At 44.4% G+C, this 15949-nt stretch overlaps 1 long non-coding RNA gene across 1 annotated transcript in view; it reads right to left on the reverse strand.

Moving 5' to 3' along the window:
- LOC307180946 overlaps positions 1–3325 on the reverse strand; it is an 80273-nt gene extending 76948 nt beyond the window's left edge. Inside the window, exon 1 of the long non-coding RNA XR_013825830.1 lies at positions 3120–3325. This is a non-coding gene — a long non-coding RNA (uncharacterized lncRNA). The remainder of the gene's footprint in view (positions 1–3119) is intronic.
- Between the last annotated feature and the right edge of the window lie 12624 nt (positions 3326–15949).

The following is a 15949-nucleotide window of genomic DNA, read 5'->3' on the forward strand; positions in this document are numbered from 1 at the left end:
CTGCCCTGGCTTTAAATCAATCAGCCCCCCCTTTAAGTCAGGTGACCCGAGTTTAAATCACTGTCTGCCCCTCAAGACTGCAACTTCAAAAGTTGGGAACTTCACTTCGATCCCAGCAGCTCACATAGCTGAACGCACACTGCAGTCACCCCCAAGCCTGGCTTAGAGGCAGGATATAAGGTAAGGGGATGGGCGTGCACTCATGGTGATGAGGGTGTACTTCATGTACCAGAAGGGTCTAGGTACTCTGGGGTACAGCGAGCAGTGCACGATACAGCACCTCCCTGGCAAAGCTGTTGATGCACAGGGAGAGCAGGCACACCCAGGCATGCAGAGGTTCCAGGGCGGGAGCTGGGGCACAGCCAGCCGGGATGGTGTGAAAGCGGAGGAACTGAGCCTTCTTGAGAAAGACAGACACAGAGGATGGATGAGAAGCAAAGACCAGATGAAATACGGATTTGAAAAACACACCCTGCTCTTGAAATTGGGGTGGGGAGGCACCCCAGATTTGAGTCTTCTTACTCCTCAGTACCTAGTGCTTTGGCCTTTGCCCAATTACTTATAAAATTACTGATAACATCTAACCCATAGAATACTGCATTTGTAGTGGTATTGCGTGTTAATGTTTCTATAGTGGAATAATCTTTTCTACAAGAAAAATGTACACTATCTGAAATAAATTAAAACCCCTCTTTATAAAGTACTATATCGGACTTCCCTGGTGGCACAGTGGTTAAGAATCTGCCTGCCAATGCAGGGGACATGGGTTTGAGCCCTGGTCAGGGAAGCTCCCACATGCCGCGGAGCAGCTATGCCCATGCACCACAACTACTGAGCCTGAAGGCCACAACTACTGAAGCCCGCGCGCCTAGAGCCGGTGCTCCACAACAAGCGCAACAAGAGAAGCCACCGCAATGAGAAGCCCACGCACCGCAACAAAGAGTAGCCCCCGCTCGCCACAACTAGAGAAAGCCCGCGCATAGCAACGAAGACCCAACACAGCCAAAAATTAATTAATTAATTAATTGTTTTTAAAAAGTACTATATCCTTCTGTACAACTTCTCTGGGAAGAACAGAGAGATGGCGTGGGAGAGTGAGAAAGACCAATATTTAGTGCACATCTCTCATGCAGGTGCTCTGCTGGCTCAGATACACTTATCCCCACTTTACAAAGGAGGAAATAAGCTCAGAGAGGTTTAGTAATTTTCCCAAAGCCAAACAGCTATTGAGTGGCAGAACCAAGATCTGAACCAAGTCTGTTACCTTGAAAGCCTAAGTCCTCATCACAACAAAACTCAATTAATATTTACATTTATAGAATTACATTGCAAACTGGGGAGTTCTTGGCACAATCCTGAATAAGAGTGAGAAAGAAAGAAACAGCATTGTTCCTGCAGTCAACCAAAATTTTTGGAGCAGCTGCTAGATACCTGGCCCTTTTTGGGGTTCAGCAGTGATCACGACAGGAAGAGTCCTGCTTTCATGAACCATGTAGTGGGGAGGAGAGACGGCTGCAACTTGGGTGAGGGATTTCACCTTGCTGGCCCTCTGTTTTCTCATCTGGAAAATGGGACAGGTGTTCCTCATTTTGTGGGATTGTCCAGCCCTCACATTCTCTGATTCCATAAGAAGCATTTGTTTTCCTGTTTCTTTAAAATTCATTCAGGCCATGAGCCGTGATGAATGTTGTTAGCTGCTCCCCAAATCACACTATTCCCACCCTTTTCCTGTGATCAGGTCTTTCCTGAAACATGACTCACAATCAGTCAAGTCACAGAACCTAAGCGGCAACCAGCAGAAAAATTCCAACCCTTGCTTCTCAGGAGCTCTGCGGTCTACCTGCCAGGTAAACTTAACTCACCTGGCACAAGGTGGCCATCCCTGGTTTCACAACAACATGATCTCAGGCACAAACCTCCTTGTTTTTCCATTTTGTCTTTAAGTTACTTGTTGAAACAACTGTACAAATATGACAAAGATATAAAATCAGGCATCTTCTGCCCCCAGTGCCTACTAATAAATGATTTTCTGCCACTTTAATGATAAAGGTAGAACATTTCAACATTCTGCTGCCCTTATTATTTGTCATTTTTGTTGATATTTCTATTGAACACATCTTTCAATATTTTAACAATGGAACATTTATTTAGGTTGTTCCTGATCCAGCCTTCAGTGGTAAAGGTTTTGTTGTTATATTTCTACTATGTTTCCTTTAAAAATCATTATCCTATTTAAATGGATTAAGTCAATTCTATAGGCATTTATTTTATGATTTTGATGAAATTAATACATAGAGGGCAGTAGTACAAGTTGATTGGACTTGAGAACCTCTATTAGCACAGTTAAGTATAAATATTACCTATATGTAAACCAAAGTACATGCTGAGTGAGATTCTCTGACACTTTTTCACTCTCTGCCCCTCGAGCCTGTGGGAAATGGAATATTTCTTGCCATCTCAGTAAACAAAGGACGTCCCAGTCGTCAGCACTTGCAGCCCTCCAGTGTGAGCCGCGGGCCCTACGGAACTCAGGATATGCAAATACAGAATGCAGGCCCCAGAGAGCTGAGGTGCAAATGAAAGGAAGGATTTCAGTGAGCCCAGACTCTGGCATCTTCGCATACAAAGAAAAGCGCTACATTCCTCACGTTGGGAGAGCTGGTTTTCCTTAGTTAAAAATCACCTTTTGATGTTCCCCATTACCTGCGCCAGGCCCCTGCCCGGTCCCCTCCCCCCCCCCCCACGGTACTTTAGCTCAGGAAAGAAGGAGCGCAGAGGGACTTGGCTGAATAAGGGGCCTGCGAGCCTCGGGAGGAGATTTCAGCCGCTTTCCCCGCAGTCGGGAGGAGGGGCACTGACGCTGCAGCCGGACCCTGCGCCTCCCTTGCCCCGTTTCCCCTCAGGACGCTCAGGCCGACCCCCTCCCCACGCCCCCCAGGCCCCGCGAGCCAGGCCGAGGGCAGGGGGGAGAGGAGGGACCGAAGTTCCCCGGGACCAGACACTGGGGGCCGCTCTTTCTGCACAGCAGCGGCGGGTGGCAGCCAACCCCTGCCCCTCAGAAGCTGGTCTTGCGCTGCCGCCCGGGCACCGGACCAGGCGGAGGGTCGACGCCCACTTACCCGTCCCGCCGTCTGTCGTGGCTTCGGCCGCCGGGGCCCCTCCAGAGCTGGTAGCCTCAGTGAGGCCGCCCTCCCCTCGGCCTCCGGGGCAGTTAGTTCCGTGACGGCGGAGGGAAGAGACCCCGAGCCGGCAGTTCAAGCTCGGAGTTCAAGCTCTACGGAAACGCGGGCTCCGTTCTAGGCGCAGGAGGTGGGACCGCTCTGCCCAGAGGCCTTCTGGGAGGGAGGGGGCGGCGGGGGAAGAAGCCGCCAGGAGCGCAGGGCCCCAACGGGGGTCCTGGATGGGCGGCCTGGCCTGGGGGCCCCGCCCACTGTGACCGCAGCCCAGGCCTTTTTCCTGGAATCCTACACAAAACAGTTAGAAAGATACACGGTCTAGAGTAAATATTCACAAATGATTGTTGCTGCTGTGCTTCCTATTCTATTAAAGGTGTAAAATCCATAAAACACTTTAAGTTCAAAGTTAACTATGAATTTTTACCTGACCTTATTATGTCTCTGTTATTCCCAATTGTGGTTAATGAATCAGAGACTGTGGCATCACTAGTTAAAAATGAGCTTCCTAAAAAAATAGAACTCAGGCCCACCGGACCTACTGAATCACAATCTGCACTTTTACAATCTCCCCAGTGTACTTGTGTACCCATGGATAGTTGAAAGGCTCATTTCTACCTCGACATGTCTTTTCTGTCTGAGAAATACACACATTTTATCCAGTTTGATATAAATAAAACACTCAAAAATGCATATGCCTGTGTTGAAACCATCATTTTATCATTTCTTTTCCAGATAAGTATAGTCTCTATACTGGTTTTGTGGATCACATGCCATACTCTTTTCTTGTAGTTAGAAATAAGATAGAGAAACTTACTTTGTAAAAAAAAAAAAAAATATATATATATATATATATATATATATATATGTAGATAATTGAAGACACTCTTCTAAATTAAAACCAGTTCTCTTAACTTGCTGTTTTCTTCTTGGGTCACATCATGAACTCTTCCCGTGGCCACACGGCATGTGTACTTTTAATTTCAGGGACTGCTGACATACCAGGATATGGCCATAGGTTTCTCTCAAGAGGAGAGAGAATGCCTGGCCCAAGATCAATGGGAATTGTACAGGGATGTGATGTTGGAGAAGTATAGGAACCTGCTCTCCTTGGGTGAGGATACCTTCCTTCCAGAATTCCTTATCCACCCACAGGATAAGCTACAGAACCCATAAGCTACATATGCATCCAACAAATATTTCCTAAAACAATCCAGCACATCAATACTACTTATAATGGCTATTATCATTAATCTAATATACTCTGGTCAAAGAACACAAAGAATAACAAAAATCTTTAATCCAGCAGCATCCACCCTCATGAAAATCGCTCTTGTCACAAAAGTAGGACTTTCCCCATTTCACTTCTGAGCGTCTGAAGTAACACAAGGCATTCCATGAACAACAGACCTGACGCTATTTACATGACAAAAGTGCACCCCTATCAGTTTTATACCACATGTCACCATCCATCAACCTAAATATACTATTAATCATAGTGATATTATAAATCATAGCTGGAGGCTGAGGCAGACTTAGCCATACTCACCTGGAGAAAATTACACCCTCCTCATCAATTGCCCATATAGGATGAATATGCTGGCAGTGGACTTCAGTGTTCTGGTAAGTCCACTCGGTCATGGTGTCTTTGCTATTCCCCATGTCTACTTCCCCATGTCTACTTCCTGTTCCTCCCGCTGTGTGTGTGTGTGTGTGTGTGTGTGTGTGTGTGTGTGTGTGTGTGGTGTGTGTTGGGGGGCTGTGAGATGTGTGCACACAGTGTTTGGAAACTTACCTCTGTCTCAGGTTTGTCTTCTTGGCTAGTCAAACCACATCTCCAATTTTCACAGAAGCCATAGGCACGGTGCTTAAACTACAGCAAGCATTCTGGAGGTTCTTCTGGTCACGACATATTTTCAAACACCGAAAATAAGATTTGAGGACAAGTGACACTGAGCAAATGCATCTCTTGGGATAGGCTAAGTGATGGCACAGTGACGAGCAATCCCGAGTTGTCAGTGGCTCAGAACCACAGAAGGTTTTTAACCATGGCTTTTTCCAGAACGCACAACCGAAACCAAGTATGGAGCTGATGTCACTTTATCATGCTCCTCAAGCCTGTATTCACTTTTTTGTTGGCTAGCCGAGTCCCGTGGTTCTTGCTGCTGAATTCCTCAGTGATCAGGTGGTAAACTCTGAAATCGATACAGCGAATGTGTAACAAGAAAATGTCAGTGCTGTCCACAGTTACAACAGCAATCACAGTTTCTTTGTCACTCATGCTATATCTGGAGAGAGTTGTCAGGGTGTTTCTTCTCCGTGTTGTCACGTAGGAACCCAGGCTGACAGAGGCCCCACCATCTTATGATACCACGGTATCAATCTGAGGCCGTAGGGTTTGTCACAGCACGGAAGGAAGTGTGGACAGTCACCCACCAGTTCTTACTTAATTCAGCTTGGAATCAGGGGCAAAATATACATATAATCCTGCTGTGCATCCCAAAAGAGAAGAAAACTAGAGATCATGGTGAGACCCGGGAATGTCTACCAAGACAAGCCAGCAACGATTACAGCACTGTCCCTCCCCTGGCCAACCGTGTCCCACTGTGTTTAGTCATCCAGGTTTATCCTCTCATCATGTGCCTTTTAGCACTGGCTCATCACGTGCCTAGATTTGTTAATTGCCCTGACCGTGCTCTCTCACAGGCCCCTTAGCAGCGTTCCCACATGTTCCAATAAATACGGTCACAAACGGTCCCTTGACCTGTATCCCATCCCGTGCCCCCATCTGGCTGATGCTCCCAGTGTCACAACAGAGCAGCCACTCAGTGATGGGAAAAATGAATGGTCCACACCATGACGGACACTGAGCCCCACACCCATAAAAGGTTCACCCTACCCCAGTGGCGCTGGGCGAGATGATGTACAGAAGAATATAAGCAAAGAAAGTGAGTCTGGAAATCACATTCTATGAAGAACTGCCAAAAGAACCGGGCAGCATTTAACCTGGAAGGGAAAAAAAAGTGTTGAAAAGCAGACATTGTGCCTATAAATATCTTGACGAATGTAAAATAAAATTGCCTTCCCAAAGCCGCAGAAGGCCAGTGGGTGGGGTTGCATTCTCTCTTACAGATTTTCCCACTGTGTATCTCAGAGTGGAGCAGGGGACCCCGTGGAGTGGGGACCGGGGCCTCCGGGAGGGACTCCCGCCTTGGGCTGGAGTTGAGATTCAGTGGCTACTCAGTCTTGATTCTATGGTTTCTGTCCCTCTGTGTAGATGTACCCATGGTGTCCTTCTGAAACTTTATTCAAAGAAAGAGAGAGAGACTGGCTGCCTGTGCAGGGCTCTGCATGGGCGGGATGGGGGGAAAGATGCCATAATTTTGAGAGGCCCTCAGAGAAGAGATGGAATAAGTCAGCTTTCCACATAGGATCAGTGGTCAAGGGCTCCTTCACGCCACCAAATTTGCACATGTCTGTTCCGGCCTCACTTGTCTCAGGCTGTGTGATGTAATGGTCAGCAGCCCAGGCTCAGGGGCTAGGAAAGCCTGAACTTGAACCTGAGCTGTGCCCCATACTGGCTGTGACCTTTCACAAGTTGCTCCCCCGTTCTAAACTCAGTTTCCTCCTATCCAAAATGGGGCTCCTGGTGGTCCTGTGGTGGGTGCTCATAAGGGGCCAGGCCACAGTCCCTTGAAGACCCCTAATTTCAATGACGCGGGTGGACAGTTCTGTGCATGCCCCTAGCCCTGGTGCCATGGATTCTGTCTGCATCGTGGCCTTGTGGCTTCCTCTAGAGGGTGCCCATCCCCCGGCAGGTACACCCCTGGGGGCAGTCCTCAAGCTGTGAAAGCCAGGGGTCTGTGCGTAAATCCCCCAGCTTCCCCTGTGCAGTGGAACAGTTCTGAAGTGGGTTCTATGCTGGTTCCCAGATGTCCCCTGCAGAACTGAGCCCCACTCACCCACAGTGATTACCTGTCCATTGAGGTACCTTTTCGACTTTTCTCCCTTCCCATCTCACTGTGCCCTTTCCCCCACTTCAGCCTCCTGGAACCACCTCCTAAGTAAACCACTTGCACCCAAATCCTCCTCTCGGGTTCTGCTTTGAGAGAGCCCACATTCCTCCCGGTAGCTCTCTCATAGGTTCGTTGCGAGATTTGAATGAGGTAACTAATATAGGTGGAGAGAGCTGGGCACATAGTAGATGCTCAATAAAGTTAGCTCAGGCTGTGACTGTTATTAGCACAATTTCAATCATATTCCTTAAGGTCTAGCTCCTCTTGACTCTGAAATCCTGTAAAAGTGAATGTAAAAAAGAAAAAAATGCCGTGCAGAGAAAAAAACGGTGCCTTGGGAAAACACTTGTGTCAGTAAGTGGGCAACTCACCTCCACGTACCCACCCCTGCCCGCAAGCTAAAGAATCAAAGGGATTAGGAAGAAGTGGCCAGAGTAAATCTGGTGTCCTCTTCCTTCTCGATCATTTGCTCCCTCTTGAAACCACAGTGTGTTATCAACATCGAAATGAAGACACTGTCTTTAAGCATGCAAGGGGGTAGGTGTTTGCAACCCGCATTTTCGATGTTGTAGCCCAGTGTTTAGAAATTATAAATCCTACATCAACCCAAACATTTCTTTTTAAAAAAAAATTTTATTGGAGTATAGGCGATTTACAATGTTGTGTTAGTTTCAGGTTACAGCAAAGTGATTTAGTCATACATACACATATATTCATTCTTTTTCAGATTCTTTTCTCACATAAGTTACCACAGAACACTGAGTAGAGTTCCCTGTGCTATACAGTAGGTCCTAGTTTATTATCTTTTTTATATATAGTAGTGTGTATATGTTAATCCCAACCTCCTAATGTATCCCTCCCCCCACCCCGTTTCCCCTTTGGTAACCATAAGTTTGTTTTTGAAGTCTGTAAGTCTGTTTCAGTTTTTTACATAAGTTCATTTGTATCATTTTTTTAGATTCCACATATAAGTGATATCATATGATATTTGTCTTTCTCTGTCTGACTTACTTCACTTAGTATGATAATCTCTAGGTCCATCAGTGTCACTGCAAAGGCATTATTTTGTTCTTTTTTATGGCTGAGTAATGATCCACTGTATATATGTATCACGGCTTCTTTTTCCATTCGTCTGTCGATGGACATTTAGGTTGCTTCCATATCTTGGCTATTGTAAATAGTGCTGCAGTGATCATTGGGGTGCATGTATCTTTTCGAATTATTGTTTTCTCAGAGTATATGCCCAGTAGTGGGATTGCTGGGTCATATGGTAGTTCTCTTTTTCTTTTTTTAAGGAACCTCCATACTGTTCTCCATAGTGGCTGTATCAATTTACATTCCCACCAACAGTGTAAGAGGGTTTCCTTTCCTCCACAGCCTCTCCAGCATTTATTGTTTGTAGACTTTTCGATGATGGCCATCGTGACTGGTGTGAGGTGATACCTCGTTGTAGTTTTGATTTGCATTTCTCTGATAATTTGTGATGTCGACCATCTTTTCACATGCTTTTTGGCCATCTGTATGTCTTTGGAGAAACGTCTGTTTAGGTCTTCCGCCTATTTTTTGATTGGGTTGTTTGTTTTTTTGACATAGAGCTGCGTGAGCTGTTTGCATACTTTTGTCAGCCCCAAACATTTCTTACGTCAAGAAAACTTAACGTTTTTCTTTGACCATCCAACTCTAACTTTAGTAGAGGGGGGTGGGTAAAACAAATTCTTCCTGATTCTTGGAAACCTCAAATGCATCACAGTGTTCTGTTTGATATCTGAAAATCATTCATTTTGTTACTATCCATTCTGCAGCAGAATCATTTCTTTAGTCTTTCGCCAGAATATTTATATACAAGAGAAAGTTATCTTTGGGTCATTCACTGTATTACTTGCCCAGTCCTTTCCATTCTGCATCGATTGATTCTCTGTAAAATAAACAGCCATGTCTCTTTTAAAAATTGATCTTAAAGTCTTAACACACATTGCTTAAAGGATGGCCAAAAAATACACCCTTATGTGCAAAGAAAAGTCATGCAAAAATGAGAGCATTGCATCCAATTGGCATCCAGCATTATAAGATGCTGTTATAAAATACATTTGTATCCATGTAAATTGTATTATGTAATAACATAGCAACTTTTATTATGAGTTCATTGTTTTGGGGAAAGTTTAGGCCCTACGTGGCAGTACAGAAGAGGAGTTAGTCAGTTATCCTTATGCACCGTCTGTACCCAAAGGACAAAGCAACCTAAATGTCGATGTATGTTTTGTTTTTTTTTACTGTTCTAACATACGTTAGTATTAACAATACACTGTTCGATAATTTGGTCTTAATTTGACAGCAGCTATGTGTCATTCTAAGGAAATCAAAACTTTAGTACTACCCGACTTGGGTAGTACCAGTCAATTTAGGAAAGGACCTAAAGTCATTTAGTTACCAGGAGCGTGGCTTCTGGAATCAAATTGCCTTGGTTTGATTCCTCGCTCCCTAGCCTACTGCCTGTGGACTGAAACTATTTAACCTTTCAGTGTCTCAGTTTCCACATCTACAAAATATACATAATAGTATCTGGCCCATAATATTGTCTTGATGATTACATGAAATCATCCATATATAATCAATAAACATTCACATATAGGGCTTAGCTCCAGCCCAGAATTATTAAATATTTGATAACCATGCACTAGTAATAGGAGTAATAGTGGCAATGGCTTCTTTATCAAAATTCAACGATCGTTCCCATTGGAAAGCAGCTTCTTTAGTCATTAGGAATATGCTTTGGTCATTATTAATTCAGTTTATACAGAGCATATTCAAGAGCATAGGTATCGCTACAACCAGGTCATTGAATATTTTTTCTTTCAGTAATAACATAAACAGAAGTTTGGAGGTATGGCCTGGAATAAATTTTTTTAACTCAGTAGAAGATTTTCAACATTCTGGTGATGAAATCTAAAAATAATAGCAAACACAGGCCAAATATATGTCAGGCACTAATCTTAGTAATTGATATGTGATCACTCACTTCAGCCTCACAAGTACCCTCTTCTTAGCCCAGCTTTATAAATGGGGAGACTGAGGCAAACAGAAGTTAAATATGGCCTTGAGGACATAGGACTAGAAGTAGTGGGGACTTGGGAGTCATACCCAGGAAACAGGGCTCCAGGGCTGTGTGCCTGAAGGCAGGATAAGTGTGTCCAGGACCCACGGCTACTCCTCTGGGGTGGACACCTCTCCTGGACTCCTCCCCAGCAAACTCTCCTGGGTCAGCTTCTCTGCTATCCAGCCCCTTCCTGATGCCTGCACCTCATGGTGCAGTATGTTCCTCATTCATGATTAAGCCTCTCTGCCCATGACCACATCTAAAGCTCAGATGAGAGGAGAGTTTCCCCTGACAGGTGATAGGAGATCATGTGGTGAACTTGGCACAGGTAAATGAATGTCAAAGTCATGTTCCTCCTGGGAAAGATGTTCTCACATCATAGTGGTCTTCTCTAAGCAAAGCAAGGATTTTCAGGTAGGTAGAGTTGTTGACAAAGTGGATATTTAGAGAAATCTCAGATCGCTCCGAAAGAGAAATTGTCAACCTCATTTACAGAAGACTGGCCTGTGAATCTGAAAACTGTGGAATTCCCTGTTTTTATGTCTGAGATCCCCAAATGTGCCAGATCCTCCTACTGTGGCAACTTCCTCCCACGTTTGTGTATCCTCAAAAAAGATGTTGCGCTAATGAAGAAATTTTCAAGAGAAACAGTCATCAGCTGTGTCAGATTTGAAATAGCAACACCTAGATACAGCCAGATGTATCCATTCATAGTCGTGCATATGCATAGTTTGCTTTATCCTTGCCCCAGCTCTTTACATACCGAAGGAGTGAAATTGTTGGCACCACAAAAGTTGTGATGGTTTGATTTATTTTTTTTCAATAGGAAAAATCAAAACTTCAAAACAGAAAGCAAAGGCAGATGTTTAGGTTTGCCTGGTGTGGATTGAAACCCTGTCCTCCTTATTTATTAAAGGTCTTCCGTGTTAGGTTACTGACTGCATAAAGGAAATTTCCAGGGAATGGGTATATCCTGTTAATTTTTCATGCTGGGTCCTGGGAAAAGAATCAGAGACCCTTAGACAGAATTGCACAGTGGGGCCTTCAGAGGAAGGTGTATATATGCACATTACAGTCAGAGCTTATGCAACTTCTGGCAAATCAGCTGAAACAGGCCATCTGAAGTTCACGAAGATGAGTAATGGTGGATTATTTGTATTAGTAGTCATTGGTTTCGAACCTGTAACTACAGGCTGTCACATTGATAAATAACTAGGACATTTCATTGAAAAGAGAAATGTACCTCTTGTCATCACAACCTTAGATTGATTTCAAAGTTAGAGCAATGTATTAATTAGGAGTATATATATTTTCAAAGCATTTTTCTTTTTCCTTTTGATTACACAAAATATTGTGGACCTCTTCTTATTTATTTTTCTACCATTTTGGTACAGAACGAATCAGCCAAATGTTGGAGAAGGAACTGAGCAGAAGAGATTAAAATATTGCCAAGAAAAATATTCTAACAAACTCTCAATCCAATGTCTTTTTGTAATATTCTTTTTGGACACTGAAATTGGTGCCTACTCCCTTATTTCATTTCCCTCTGAACTCTATCCACGTTGTAGAATTGAGTGAATTGATTCAGTGGTATTAGACCCTTTTTGCTTACTCTTAGACTAGCACATGCCTAGATGTTTTATAAAAGGACAATATATTTGATCTTAAAGGTCGGGGTTTTTAATCTTTTTAAATAAGTTTTTTAATATTTTTGGCCGCACCAAATGGCTTGCAGGATCTTAGTCCCCCAACCAGGGATTGAACCTGGGCCTTCGAGAGTGAAAGCGTGGAGTCCTAACCACTGGACCTCCAGGGAATTCCCTTAAATTACTTTTTCACATCAGTTTGGATATTCTTTTTTTTTTTATTGAAGTATACTTGGTATACAATGTTGTATTAGTTTCAGGTATACATCAAAGTGATTTATATATATATATATATATTTATACATATATATTCTTTTTCAGATTCTTTTCTGTTATAGGTTATTACAAGATAATTGAATATAGTTCTCTGTGCTGTACAGTAGGTTCCTTATTGTTTACCTATTTTATATATAGTAGTGTGTAGTTGAATACTCTTTATTATCACTATTTGATCCCCAGAAAGGGGGCATGCATCTTTAGACTCTAGATCTCGAGGAATTTGAGGCAGTTAGAGAAAAGTAACCCTTAACCCTAAAGAAGGAAGAAACATGCCATGGAAATAGGACTGGAAAAAGACTCATTCATCTGCTTTACCCTCAAATCTAGCTCTGCTCCTGGGTAGCTGAGTTACATTGGGCAAGTCATTTAACGTTGCCCAGTTGCCTCATTTACAAAACAAAGATGCTGGGCTAAAAGACCTTTTTCTTCTACCTCTGAAGTTCTACACTAACATTTTCCCCCAGTGGTCATTGATCCTCTGAGGAGTATGAGGAATCACCCTAGAGATACATTTTCTAAGGTAGAACTACTTATACATACAAATATGACAGTATCTCCAGACATTCATGAATAAAAAAAGCAGTTGTCAAATAGTACAGAGAGCATGAGTCCATTTGTGTGAACCAAAATGAATAGTGTGGACAAAGTCTGAAGGATGATTTCCACCCTGATAACAGTGCTTAGCTCTGGGGAGAGCTCTAGAATTGGGGATGATGGTCAAAGGAGAGTTTGTTCTTATCCATATGGTTTGTATTTTTTTTAATTGAAGTATAGTTGATTTACAACGTTGTGTTTGTTTCAGGTGTATAGCGAAGTGATTCAGTTATACACACACACACACATATATATTCTTTTTCAGATTGTTTTCCATGATAGGTTATTACAAGATTGTTTTGTATAAATTTATTTATTTTATTTTTGGCTACGTTGGGTCTTTGTTGCTGCATGTGGGCTTTCTCTAGTTGCGGCGAGCGGCGGCTACTCTTTGTTGCGGTGCGCGGGCTTCTCATTGTGGTGGCTTCTCTTGTTGAGGAGCACGGACTTTAGGCACGCGGGCTTCACTAGTTGTGGTGCACGGGCTCAGTAGTTGTGGCTCGCAGGCTCTAGAGCACAGGCTCAGTAGTTGTAGTGCGCGGGCTTAGTTGCTCCATGGCATGTGGGATCTTCCTGGACCAGGGCTCGAGCCCACATCCCCTGCATTGGCAGGCGGAGTCTTAACCACTGTCCCACCAGGGAAGCCCCATTACAAGATATTGAATATAGTTCCCTGTGCTATACAGTAGGTCCTTGTTGTTTATCTATTTTATATATAGTAGTGTGTGTCTGTTAATCCCAAACTCCTAATTTATCCCTCCCTTTCCCCTTTAGTTATCATAAGTTTCTTTTCTATGTCTGTCAGTCTTTTTTTTTTTTTTTTTTTTTTGTGGTACGCGGGCCTCTAACTGTTGTGGCCCCTCCTGTTGCGGAGCACAGGCTCTGGACGCACAGGCCCAGTGGCCATGGCTGACGGGCCCAGCCGCTCCGCCGCATGTGGGATCTTCCTGGACCGGGGCACGAACCCGCATCCCCTGCATCGGCAGGCGGACTCTCAACCACCGCACCACCAGGGAAGCCCCCTGTCAGTCTATTTAAAGGTGCATTTTAAAAAAGATTTTAATTTAGTGATTAGAAATAGGAAATGAATGTAAAACTGTAAATATAGATGCCTCTCTATAAATAGTCAATAAGTAAAATCATTTAGCTTTTCATAGTAGTTGACTGAGGTGCAGAAATTCGAAGGGGAGAGAGAACAGGGAAGACAAATTAGGTATGTATACATTGAATCAAAAATCACTGTTCTGGGACTTCCCTGGTGGCGCGGTGGTTGGGAGTCCACCTGCCGATGCAGGGGACACGGGTTCGTGCCCCGGTCCGGGAAGATCCCACATGCCGCGGAGCGGCTGGGCCCGTCAGCCATGGCCGCTGGGCCTGTGCGTCCGGAGGCTGTGCTCCGGGGCGGGAGAGGCCACAGCAGTGAGAGGCCCGTGTACCGCAAAAAAAAAAAAAAAAAATCACTGTTCTGTAGGTCACAAATGGCCCATTATTGGCAATTTATATGGTTCAACATAATGCTAGCCATAATCTTTGAATATCACAGTTAAACAAATTACAGGACCACCTGGGCCACAGCAACTTTGGCGAATACCGCTGTGAAAGCAGAAATATTAGAGGATCCTGGAAAATCCATCACGTTGGAATCTGTAGCCCAGCTTGGTAGGAGCAGGTATTTCATTACCGTAGTCTCTGAAGCAAAACAAAAGTTTGTCCTCTTAACAATTAAAGTCGTTAAGATCCTACCGTAACATTGGAACTGCTTAAAACAGCTGCAAATATAGTTCTTCCTAAAATATCAAATGGTTGAGCCTCATATGTGTTGATTCTGGGTTTTTTGTTTGTCTGTTTGTGGTACGCGGGCCTCTCACTGTTGTGGCCTCTCCCGTTGCGGAGCACAGGCTCTGGACGGGCAGGCACAGCGGCCATGGCTCACGGGCCCAGCCGCTCCGCGGCATGTGGGATCCTCCCGGTCCGGGACACGAACCCATGTCCCCTGCTTTGGCAGGCAGACTCTCAACCACTGCGCCACCAGGGAAGCCCTGTGTTGATGCTGGAAGCATTCATGTACTGCACTTTGACGCTTTTTAAATGCTCCATTTTTCGTGAGAGATCTAATTATTGGCCAATGTGGAACTTCTCTTTTACTGTTGGTTTTAGTTATCCCTGAAAATTCTGTGAAGGAATTCCTCAGAGCACCTGGTACCATCAAAGACAGAATCAAGAAGTTGCTTGCTCACAAAAATAACATGAAAAAGAAGGTAAAAATGAAAAACATCGCAGAACCTGGGGGGACTCCTGCCCCTAAGGTTGACTCGCAGCCCTTCAACTCTGAAGAGAGCATTTCCAGAGATGGGAACCCTCATGGAACAAAAAAGAGGAATGAAGAGAGAAAGAAAGAGGGGCTGGAGGAAGAGAAAAGAGATGAGAAAGCGCTGGCAAGCCATGTGCAGGAGGAGCAAAGCCTTCTGGGAGATGTGTTTTGTATCACTTCTGTGAATTTATACATCTTATGAAAAGTGCATTGTAGTTTCTCCTGGCAAATGAAAGAAAAAGGGAAGACAGTTCCACGCCTTAAGTAAGATGGGGTCAGCTTTAAGTCCTAAGAAGCAGGGTTCTCTATAAGGTCTGGAAACTTAGTCTTCCACAGATACCAAATCCAATTTGCTGCCGTGGGACGCGCGGAGTGTCAGGCCTCTCCCCCTGCCTGGGGGGTTCCCTATTTGATGCAGACCCTCTTTCTGCTCCCGGCCAAGGAAGCCCACTTGTCCTGCCAGCACGGTTGTCTGGACGCCCAGCTTTGCATGAAGCACACCCCCAGACCCCAGAGAGCGCCCCCTGGTGGATCTGCCTAGCTCTACCTTTTTCCTTCGTGGAGGCACTTTTTACAGGCACACTCATGAAAGGAGATTTTCAGAGTTGTGTGGTTATGATCTAAAAATGCAAAATAGACAGTTGAAGGAAAGTTCTGTAGAGAGGTTAAGCTTAAGTTTTCTGCATGAGCTGGAGAAACTGCCCTTGTCCCTGGTGGCCGAGCAGAGCCCATCACCAGCCTCAGCCCCTCCAGGGTGTTTTCCATGTTAACCTACCCTGGATCCCAGGTTCCAAAAAAGACTAATGCCTCCTTTTCTGTTTCTCTTTTCTTCTGAA

The sequence above is a fragment of the Stenella coeruleoalba genome (assembly GCF_951394435.1).
Source record: "Stenella coeruleoalba genome assembly, chromosome: X".
NCBI classification, from domain to species: Eukaryota; Metazoa; Chordata; class Mammalia; order Artiodactyla; family Delphinidae; genus Stenella; species Stenella coeruleoalba.